Genomic DNA, 11,177 nt, shown 5'->3' with positions numbered 1-11,177 from the left:
CCGCCCCCCCACCTCTGGCCTGTACCCCAGCTCTTGTATGCATAAATACATAAATCTTAAAAAAAAAAAAAGATGCAAGAGAACACAAGAGAAAGCTAGTAGAAGCTGTCAAAGATGTTTGAGGTGTGTGAGGGCATGGGAGGATGTGTGTCAAGGAGGGGAGGAGGGTAAGAGGGGTTCATACTCTTGCTCAATCAGCATCCCTTTCCTAGACAGGTGGACAGACAAGGAGCCAGGACAGGAGCCTGAAAGTCATGGCCCAGCTCTGTCCCTTCTTGTAAAGGTAGAAGAAGCTCCTGTGACAAGCAGGAGTCCACTCCCTCATTCATCAATCAACCTGTCCATTCAACATACACTAGCTGATCACTTCTTAGTGCCAGGCATTGTGTCAAGTAATAGGAACACTTGCTTCCTATTCCTTGGGAGTCCCATGGACCTGATAAACACAACAAGGTATAATCAGATAATTCTCAGGGGAGATCTCTCTGACTCACAGTTGACTGTGTCATCTCTTTCCACTTCTCCCACTCTGGCTCCAGTTCACCACAGTCACAGGGACCTCAAAGTCACAGACACCCTTGAGGAGATGTTGTTGCTGGCACAACATCTGCCTTCTAGAATTTGATGGCCACTGGGCCAGCATGGCTTGCTGAAAAGATGATTTTCTACCCATACCTGGTTACATTGGGTCCGCAATACCCCATATATCATATGTGAAAACAAAATCTCTTGGTGTATAATGCTTAGAATCCTCCCTGCTGCATGTAATCAGGGCTGGGGTTAATCACAGAGATAGACACCACCATGCCATACCATGCAAGGAACAGTGCATCAAATGCCCTCAAATCCATGTACCTTTGTACTAAAGCCATCTGGGTGCCCATCATTGTTACTAAATCAAATGGAAGATCCTGCACATTTGTAGAGATGTTATTCAATTTATCTTTAGTTTGTTTGGGAGGCAAAGAACCCTAAAGAACATGTTCTCCAGTGCTTTAGAGCAGCAGAGAAAAGATATAAGAAAGAATATAAGGCAGCTATAATTATGGAAATACACAAATAGTTTGCTAAAAACACACTAAATATTATAATTCAAAGACCACCAATGGATGACTGATCAGTCTTACTGGATATTAAACTATGTTGTAAAGCTATAGTAATTTAAATAGTGTGGTACAGGTCAATGAATAGTCAGGTAAATCAGTAGAACAAAATTGGCCCAAATACATATGGAAATTTAGATATGATAAAAAACACCATTTTAAATTGAGAAGGAGGGGAAGATGGATTTTTTTAATAAAAGTACTATAATAATTACTATTTTTTATTATAATTACTATTTCCTGATTGGGAAAAAGTAAACTTGATCCTCACCTTACTCTTTACACCAAATTTTCAACTAGATCAAAAATGGTAAGCTTTTTCTAATAAGTCAGGAAACTCAGAAATCTAAAAAAAGAAATACAAAAACCATCACATGTAAGGCAAGATGAACAGGAAACTGGGGGTTCAAGGGATAGATATTCACAAACTAGGATCTAATTTACCTAATATATAAAGAACTCTTGCAAATCACGAATGAAAAGAATAAATAACCCAATGGAAATAACAGTTTACAGAGAAAGAAATAGAAGTTGCTCTTCAATCTCACTCTTCTTAAAAGACACACTAATTAAAATTATTCTGAGTATCACCTTTTACTTATCAGACTGGAATATTTCAAAAAGATTATAGCATGGCCCATTGGCAAGAGTGTGAAGAAATAATGATGCACTGTTAATGGGAGAGTTTGTTGTCACAACCTCCACAAAGAGAAGTGTGGTAACATCTAACAAAATTATACATGGACCGCATTCTTCTCCCTTGTACTTATAAGGTTGTCCTTCCAGCATTATTTGGAACAACAAGTTTTGAAAACATTTAAATGTCCATCCATATTACAGTCACACAACAGATACTATGCAACTGTAAAAAAGCAATAAAAACTGTTAGAGGGTGATATGGAACAGTCTTCGAGATGCAGTATGTGAAAAAGCAAGGAGCAGAACAATATGCTGCCATGTGTTTAGAACATAGAGGGAATATAGCACTAATTTACTTGTGTATAGACTACCTCAGAAGAGATAACAATGGTTGCTTCTAGGAAGACAGGGAAAGGCCTTTACCTGAATGAAATCTTGGATCTTGTGACCTTAAAAGCTACAACTTCTCAAAAATTTAAGTTTTGAATAAATACTTTGCAGCAGCTCACTTGTTTATCATTATGAAATTAATCATTGCAATTTACAAAACTATTTTCATAGTGGTTTTGAGACTTTTTTTTTAAAGATTTATTTATTTATTTATTTATTTATACAAGCACTGGGTACAGTCAGAAGCACGGGAGGGTGACAGAATTCACCAGAGTCAGAGCAGGGAGCAGAGCAGGCAGACTGACGAAGTACACTGCTGAGGGGAACAGCAGGTGGCAGGAGAGGTCTGCGCCCCATGTGGGACCCTTCTCCAGTGGCTGGGGAGCAGCCGGGGATCGAACCAGCACTGCAGAGGCTGCGGGCAGCTTCACAACCCAGCGCTCAAACGCTGCGCCACCGGGGAGGCCCGGTTTTGAGACATTTTTAAACGTGTGTTGCCACATAAGAAAATCTCATCACCTTCCTCATCATTATAATCCACCCCTAAAAGATCACTGATATTTGCTCTTTAGGGACTTTTGATCAGAGGCAAACATAGGTGAAAAACATAAAGAGATGAAAATCCCAGAGGTACCAGAACAGAGGTGAACCTGAATTTCAGTGATGAGGAAACACTATCACAGCAATACCTCTGAAAAGAAACTCTTCCTGGAACTGTTAAATCACAGGTCAGAAGGTAATGCCAGCCTCAGGTCAGAAGATAATGCTATCCACTCAAATTTTAGGAAACTGCTTCATGTTTCTTAATCTTTGCTTCAAAGCTGTCAAGTGGGATGATTCTGCACCAGACACCTGTCCTGGCAACTCTCTTCAGAAGAGAGCTTCCTGTGAATTAGAGCAGGAGGAAGAACTACCAACAGAAACCTCCCTTTCTCTCCCTCTCCTTCCCTGCTCATAAAAATCACAGATTCTGGAAGCTAGAAAAGACAGGTGGAAGGTCACAGATCGCATCTTCACACGGCAAACCTAAGGGGACTTAGATTATGCAGTATCATAGAGCTATCCCCACTGCCAGGAATTGGCAGCTTCTCCATGCCCAACCCAAAACATTGTTACCATAATTTCAGGTTTTTCAGGTCTAGTTCCCCAGCCAGGAATGGATCCCAAGCTGCGGCAGTGCTGAGTCCCAGGCACTAGACCATAGGTTCGTGTCTCGTGAAATCCCGGAAGGAACTTCACTGACTCTCAGGAAAACAAGCGAAAGGCGGCAAATTTGTTTAGAGAAATAGATATAAGAAAAGTTTATTAAGGAGAAAAGAAACAGAATCAAAGTAGGACTACCATGCCAGTAGAACCAGGCCAGGGAGGGCCAAAGAAGCAGCAGTGGAGCTGTGCCTCAGGGAATATAACCTTCTTTCCCCAATTATTCTAAAGCCTCATCAGTCCCTCTTTTTTTTTTTCCCAAAGATTTATTTATTCATCTATACATGCACTGGGTACAGTCAGAAGCGTGGGAGGGTGAGAGAATTCACCAGAGCCAGAGCAGGGAGTAGAGCAGGCAGAAGGACTGAAGTAAACTGCTGAGGGGAGCAGCGGGCGGCAGGAGAGGTCTGCGCACCATATGGGACCCTCCTCTGGTGGCCTGGGAGAAGCCGGGAATCGAACCGGCGCTGCAGAGGCTGCGGGCAGCTTCGCAACCCAGCGCTCAACCGCTGCGCCACCGGGGAGGCCCTCATCAGTCTTTTTTGATTGACTAGTTCTCAGTGATCTCACTCATTCTGTCTTTATGTCTCTGTGCCTAGAATAACATCTTGCTTCACAGCCCTTATCTTAGTGTCCTTTTTCTTTTTCTTTTTTTTAAAAGATTTATTTATTTATTGGGGTACAGGCCAGAGGTGTGTGTGTGTGTGTGTGTGTGTGAGAGAGGATTCACCAGAGACAGAGTGGGGAACAGAACAGGCAGATTGACTGAAATACACTGCTGAGGGGAGCAGCAGGCGAGACAGGAGAGGTCTGCTGGGGATTGAACTTGTGCTTCATGGCTGTGGATAGTTCACAGGTTGCGTCTTAACCCATTGCGCCACCAGGGAGTCCCAAGAGTCCTTTTTCTTTTTTGTCTTTTATCAAGAATGTCCAGTTAGTCCTTAGAATTTGCTGCCCTTTTCTCTAGAGCCTCCCTTATCCCTTTGAGGCTTTTTCCTATGTTATTCTGATTTTAGAATCTATTTACTTGCCCTATTGTTACAGTATAGAGGGGGCATCCTGAATCCCCAAAACTGCCTGCTCTAAATAGATTGTGCCATCTGGCACAGTAAGACAAAACATACTCCAATGTGTAAGACCTTTAATGGAAAGGAACTTTAATACAATTAGTGTGCAATACAGAAAAGGGAATGAATAAAGTTCCAAATCAAGCACCCAAACTTACCCATCCCCTCGTGGGTAAATGCCCAGCCAAACAGGGTTGGCCCTGGTGGCGCAGCGGTTGAGCGCTGGGCTGAGAATCTGCCTGCAGCCTCTGTAGCGCCGGTTCGTTCCCCAGTCGCCGGCGGAGGGTCCCCTCCCACCCACCCACCCCCGCCAAAAAAAAAACAAAACAGGGTTGGCCCACAGCGAGGCCTGAAAGCCTGCCACAGGTCTAAAGCACCTTCTGGTGGGGACCCATAGGAAAGGGGCAGAAGGGGCCCATCATGTCTGGAAGGAAAAGAGCAAAATCAAAATCAAAGCTGCCATCGTTAACCTCCCCATGCATCTCTCACCCACATCTGTTTCAACAAGTCCAGGACCAAAAAAGCAAGTGCAGCTTCTTCACTTGTCTTTCTGCTCCATGTGCTGCTTGTGTCCAGCTCCGGTGAACAGGGTTGAGAGAGGAATCCGAAAGAAATGACAGACACAAAATAGAGTTTAAGAGAAGGGTGACCAAGGGGACACAAGGCTTCTCATTCCATGTTCAAGAAATAAATTCTACTTTTTACCCAGGCAGAGGAAGAATAAGCGGTGCTTCAGGAATGGTGAGGTCAGGAAAAGCCTCATTACTCATGCATGAGGTCCCAGACCTGGGTAGCCCTTTAAGATCTGAGCATCTATTCAAAGACCAGGAGTTCCTTTTATACACAACTGTGTCCATATCTGTTACATTGATATCATTGTTTTTCAGCAGGCACAACCATTTGTGGCAAAGTCCCCATACAAGGGGGTGAGACACAGGGCAAGGTAGGAATTAGGCAGTTTTAGGGACAGTGCAGGAGGGGACCTCTGGAGAATTTAGGGAGGCTTCAGAGATAAGGACAACCAAGGGAATGTAGCCCATTCCACTAGGAAAAACAAACATCCCAGGACCGGACAACATTGTTAAAGCTGGTCCTGGTTTCCTTCAGGTGGTAAAGGGAGGCGGAGATTGGAGAAATGGAGAGTGGTTTAATTTATGGTCACATTAGAAGGGCAGCTGTTTAACTTCAATGCAGGGATGTCCATCCAGAGGACAGGGCCATAAAGATAAAGATGTAACAAATGGGAAAAGAGAAAGCTGTTAGATAAGGAATGTGAAGATCCCCCCTCAGTAGCAAATTAAGTGAGACAGATGAGAACTAACCAATCACAAAGAAACTGGTGGAGTTTTAGAATAATTAGGGAAAGAAGGTATATATTCCCTGGGACACGGCTCCACTTTGGCTTCCTTGCCCCTCCCAGGCCTGGTTTCCTGGCCTGGGAGTCCCACTTTATTTCTGTTCTTTTTCTCCTCAATAAACTTTTTCTTTCTCTAAACAAACCTGCCTCTTCTCACTTGCTTGCCTGAGCGTCTGCGAAGTTCCTGCTACTTCTTCGTGAGACACCAACCCGTGGGGGTCTAGTGGCTGGGGCTCAGCGCTGCCCTGCAGCCTGGGATCCGTTCCTGGCTGGGAGACTAGGCCTGACAATTCTGGTATCAAGGGGGGAAGATGCAGGCATTCGGGAATGGCCTTGGAGGGGAATGGCTTTGGAGAGACAGACCAGCTTGGCAGGCTGCCTGACCTTATAGACAAGAGTGCTGAGGCCTTGGCCATGAATCTTGAAAGCGGAAGAAGCTGTAAGTAAGCAAACTTGTTGATTATACCTGAGTTGGAGTGTTCATTGCACCTGGGCTGGAAGTTCTGCTGGAATCTTTATTATATTCATTTGCTCAATAATATATTTTCACTTCAAAGTAGTTTAATTTGTCGACAAAATGAGGAGGGTAGCCGACTCGTGTCTGAAAGACCACCATCCTGATCTTTGGCAGAGTGCAGGGGTATTTATACAAAGGAGTAAAACAAAAGGGAGGTGCGCAGGCATGTCCTTTTGATGCAGGCATATGGTGATGGCGGGGAGGGGCACCAGCTTGCTTTGTTAACACCTGATGTTTAACTTCCTTAGATGTTTAACATCCTTATTATCCTCTTAGGGATATCCTTCCTATTCCTTAGAATGCAAGAAGGCAAACTTGTTAAATGTAACAGATAGGAATGCTTATGGGGCAGGAAGAGAGACCTGTCCTGTTTCATTCTATCACTTTAGCCCTTCAATCTCTGGGAGTTTTCAGAGTATCAACTTTTATATGAACTTAATGAAAATCTGGGGCCTCCCTGGTAGCGCAGGGGGTTAAGTCTCAGCACCATGAAGCTATTAGCAGCCACTGCAGCACAAGTTCGATCCACAGCCAGGGAGGTGACCCACATGGTGCAGCAGACCTCTCCTGTCATGCCCACTGCTTCCCTCAGCAGTGTGTTTCAATCAGTCTGCCTGTTCTGTTCCCCACTCTGTCTCTGGTGACTCCTCTCATGACTCCACACCTCTGGCCTGTACCCCAGGTCTTGTATGCATAAATAAGTAAATCTTTTAAAAAATAATAAATAAAAAATGGTAACTTTGTATCTGCTGCATTTTTGAATAATTTTCATTTTAACTAGACATTGATAAGAAACAAACATTCTACTTTCCTTTTACACTTCTGATGATTGGAAGAAATTTTCACTGACTAGCTTCTAGCTCCACACATTTAAAAATCTTACTACCCATATCCTCCCCAAGTACTTCCAGGTCTGGCCACTATAAGATTCATTCATATGGTGACAAACCTTCTGGTTCCCCTAAACCCACTCCTGTCTCTTAAATATCACCTTTGCAATAGCCCTGCCATTATGTTAGAAGTCCAACAAATGTGCTGAAAAGATCATATCAGACCCTGAAAGTACACAGAGAGGTAGGGTTGAATTCAAACTGGTTGAATTCTAACTATTCTTGCCAAGGTTCAAGATGTGGGGGGAACCTTATTGAATCCTTTTGGGGATGATGAAAATATTGTGAAAATAAGTAATGATAATGACATCTATATGCCATGGAATAATCCCAATCAACTCCATATGAAGCAAAAGAATCACTTACCCAAACTTTGTCTGAATTTCTGATCTACAAATGATGAACATTATGAAATAAATGCTATTTAATCCCTAAGTGTGAGTGGATTGGTATACCAAAGAAACAAACTAAAAGAATTGTCCTAGAGAACTTTTGCTAAAATCATATTTGCAAAAAAATTTCCTTAAGGGCCTCCTGGTGGCACAGAGGGTTAAGCACCACTCTGTGAAGCTTCTGCAGCCTCTGCAGCACAAGTTCGATCCCCAGCCAGGGAGAAACCCACATGGCACAGCAGACCTCTCCTGTCTAGCCCACTGTTCCCCTCAGCAGTGTATTTCAGTCAGTCTGCCTGTTCTGTTCCTCAGTCTGTCTCTGGTGAATCCTCTCACCCACCATACCTCTGTCCTGTACCCCAGCTCTTGTATGCATAAACAAATCTTTTAAAAAAATTCCTTAAACAATAAATAGCCTTACTGATCCTAATGCTGCCTGTGTCTATATATGGCTTTATCTTTTCCATTATAGCTTGGAAGAGAAAAAAGAAAATGACAGACCATAGATCTGCTCTATCCTGAACTCAGTATGTTGACTGGGTCATATGCACTATTATTCATCTCTAGCTATTTACTGAGCATGTTAATGGAACAAATGAATGAAGATGTATGGTAGTTAAACAACATTTTATTGACCACTAATTTTCCTGGCACCAAGTTATCCAGGGACATGATTTTCTCTAATATGAATGTAACAGTGTTACATTCAAGGATGTAGACATAAGAAGGTGTTGTCATTCACCAAATTCAATGAACACATAGGGAGAGGCCAGGCTATCCAGAGAGGAGGGTCTGGCAGGTAGTTAGTAATAAAGCCTTGGCAGAAGAAATTGGTTTATTAAACATCACACTTTGTTTGAGGGACAGCAGTTGAACATAATTCCTGTTATATCATTCTACCTAAACCTTTCTTTGGCTTGATTTCAGGATAAAATTAGAGCTCATGCTTGCCATACAAAACCTTTCAGGATCCTAATGCTGCCTGTGTCTGTGACCTTGTCTACTATCCATCACCCATACCCATCCTTTGATGTAGCCTCACCCAAGTTTGTAGAACATTCTGAGTTCAATCACACCATGGTACCTTTGCACCCATACCCATAAGCTTAGATCACAGGGGTACAGGCCACAGGAGCAGCGGGCGAGACAGGAGAGGTCTGCTGCACCATGTGGGTCACCTCCCTGGCTGGGGATTGAACTCATGCTGCAGTGGCTGCTGATAGCTTCATAGTGCTGAGACTTAAACCCTGGCGCTACCAGGGAGGTCCCAAGAACTCCCTTTTTATGAACAATAAACTTCCTAATATCTTGAGCTTTGTATGCCTATTATTCCCCGCCCCCCAAACTGCCCCAATTTCCAGCTTCAATTAAAACCTGGCTTTGTTCTGAGGACATTTCTTTGCCTGCAGTTTTTCAAGTAGCGACTTCTCCCATACCCCACATGCCTCAGTTTCCCTTCCAAGATGGGGAGGTTACTGTTCTCTCCACATCTCACTCCTGTTTCCTTATATGAAGCTCCATGCTTATTATGAAGCTCCTGATCTTTTGAGGTTCAAGTCATGAGGTTACTCCTCCTGTCCCTGTTCTAGATTTATGTCCATGTTTTCACCGTAGCCCCCATCTCTGCCTTCTCCTCTTTACACTCCATCATGACTGTTAGTTTACAGATGAACAATCATTCTCGAAAGTTGTGTCTGAGAGTTCCATTTGCTCCACATTCTAATAAAGACTGGCTATGCTCAGTGATTAGTCATTTTAGATTTGTACTGATATTTTGGGGGGGTTTAATTTGCCTGTTCCTAATCTGGGTTCTATGAATGAAATTACATGCAAAGTCTATGTAGATATGCAAACATACATATGTAGAAGGAAAGGTCTACAGCCACATCTTTTGGCAACGTGGGTCAGGAATTAAGGGCACAGACGCTGGACGCACCTGCTTTAAACTGAATGCCAGTTCTTGCTGTTGCTTCATTTCCTTGTCTTTAAAATAGGGAAAGTACAGAAACTACCCCACAGAGTTGGCGTGGGAATTAAGGAAACACAGAGCACTTGCACCTGACATGGAACAGATACTACCGAAGTGTCGGCTTTTGTAATTTCTGGTACTTCTTTATCACCTGAGTCAGACCAATATTCATTCTAACACCCCCTGCTCTCTGTAACCCTGAGCCCTCAGGAGGGGTTTTCCCTCTGCCCAGAAGGCACTGTTAGTTGTACTCTTGGCCACTAACTCTTTTTTTAAATAATTTTTTTAAAGATTTGTTTATTTTTATACAAGAACCAGAGTACAGGTCAGATGTGCGGGAGGGTGAGAGGATTCACCGGAGACAGAGTGGGGAACAGAACAAGCAGACTGACGATATACATTGCTGAGGGAGCAGCGGGTAAGACAGGAGAGGTCTGCTTCGCCATTTGGGATTCTCACCGGCCGGCCAGGATCAAACCTGCACTGCAGATGCTGCGGACAGTGCTGACAGCTTTACAGTGCGGCGCTCAACCGCCTGAGCCACCAGGGAGACATTTGGCCACTAACTCTTGACCTTCTCTCAGGCTTCAACTCAAATGGTGTTTCCTCAAAAGAGAGCAGTGGGTGAGTCAGGAGACGTCTGCTGTGCCATGTGTGGGTTAGCTCCTTGGCCAGGGATCCAACTCAGGCCATAATGATGATACCTCTGAGACTTAACCCGTAGGCCACCAGGGAGGGCCCATTATACGTGTGTCTCTCAAATGCAATAGAAATGAATTAACCAGAAGAACAAGAATACATTATTGTGGGGCCTCCCCGGTGGCGCAGCGGTTGAGCGCTGGGTTGCGAAGCTGCCCGCGGCCTCTGCGGCGCCGGTTCGATCCCCGGCTGCTCCCCAGCCACCGGAGGAGGGTCCCACATGGCGCGCAGACCTCTCCTGCCGCCCGCTGCTCCCCTCAGCAGTGTCCTTCGGTCCTTCTGCCTGCTCTGCTCCCCGCTCTGGCTCTGGTGAATTCTCTCACCCTCCCGCGCTTCTGACTGTACCCAGTGCATGTATAAACAAAAAAACAAACAAACAAATAAATAAATAAATAAACATGCCTCTATAAAAAAAAAAAAAAAAAAAAAAAAAAAAGAATACATTATTGTGTAAGTCAGAAATCACAGACAGATATTGACTTGTTAAAACATCCCCAGGAAGCCAGATTTAAACCTTCATGATATTTTTTTTGCTATAATTTATTACAGACTAGTCAAAAATGTCCTTCAATAATGACACATACAATAATTAACAGCAAAGATGCTTAATCTCTTGTTTGATGTCATAGCCAGTATAACATAGCCAGTTGTAGACGATGAAGAGTCCTCAGGAGGTCCAGGAGGCAACTATTGAGGATAGTGAAGGATCATGACACATCTTTGAGCAAGAGCCTAGGAAGTCTATAAAGACCCCCTGAAAAGGGCCACCCCGATGGCGCAGCAGTTGAGCTCTGGGTTGCGAAGCTGCCCGCAGCCTCTGCAGTGCCGGTTCGATCCCCGGCTGCTCCCCGGCCACCGAGGAGGGTCCCACGTGGCGCGCAGACCTCTCCTGCCGCCCGCTGCTCCCCTCAGCAGTGTACTTCGGTCCTTCTGCCTGCTCTGCTCCCTGCT

Source organism: Talpa occidentalis, unplaced genomic scaffold (genome assembly GCF_014898055.3).
Source record: "Talpa occidentalis isolate TD23 unplaced genomic scaffold, MPIMG_talOcc4v2.1 talOcc4.11, whole genome shotgun sequence".
Taxonomy (NCBI): Eukaryota; Metazoa; Chordata; class Mammalia; order Eulipotyphla; family Talpidae; genus Talpa; species Talpa occidentalis.
This window is presented reverse-complemented; position numbering follows the sequence as displayed.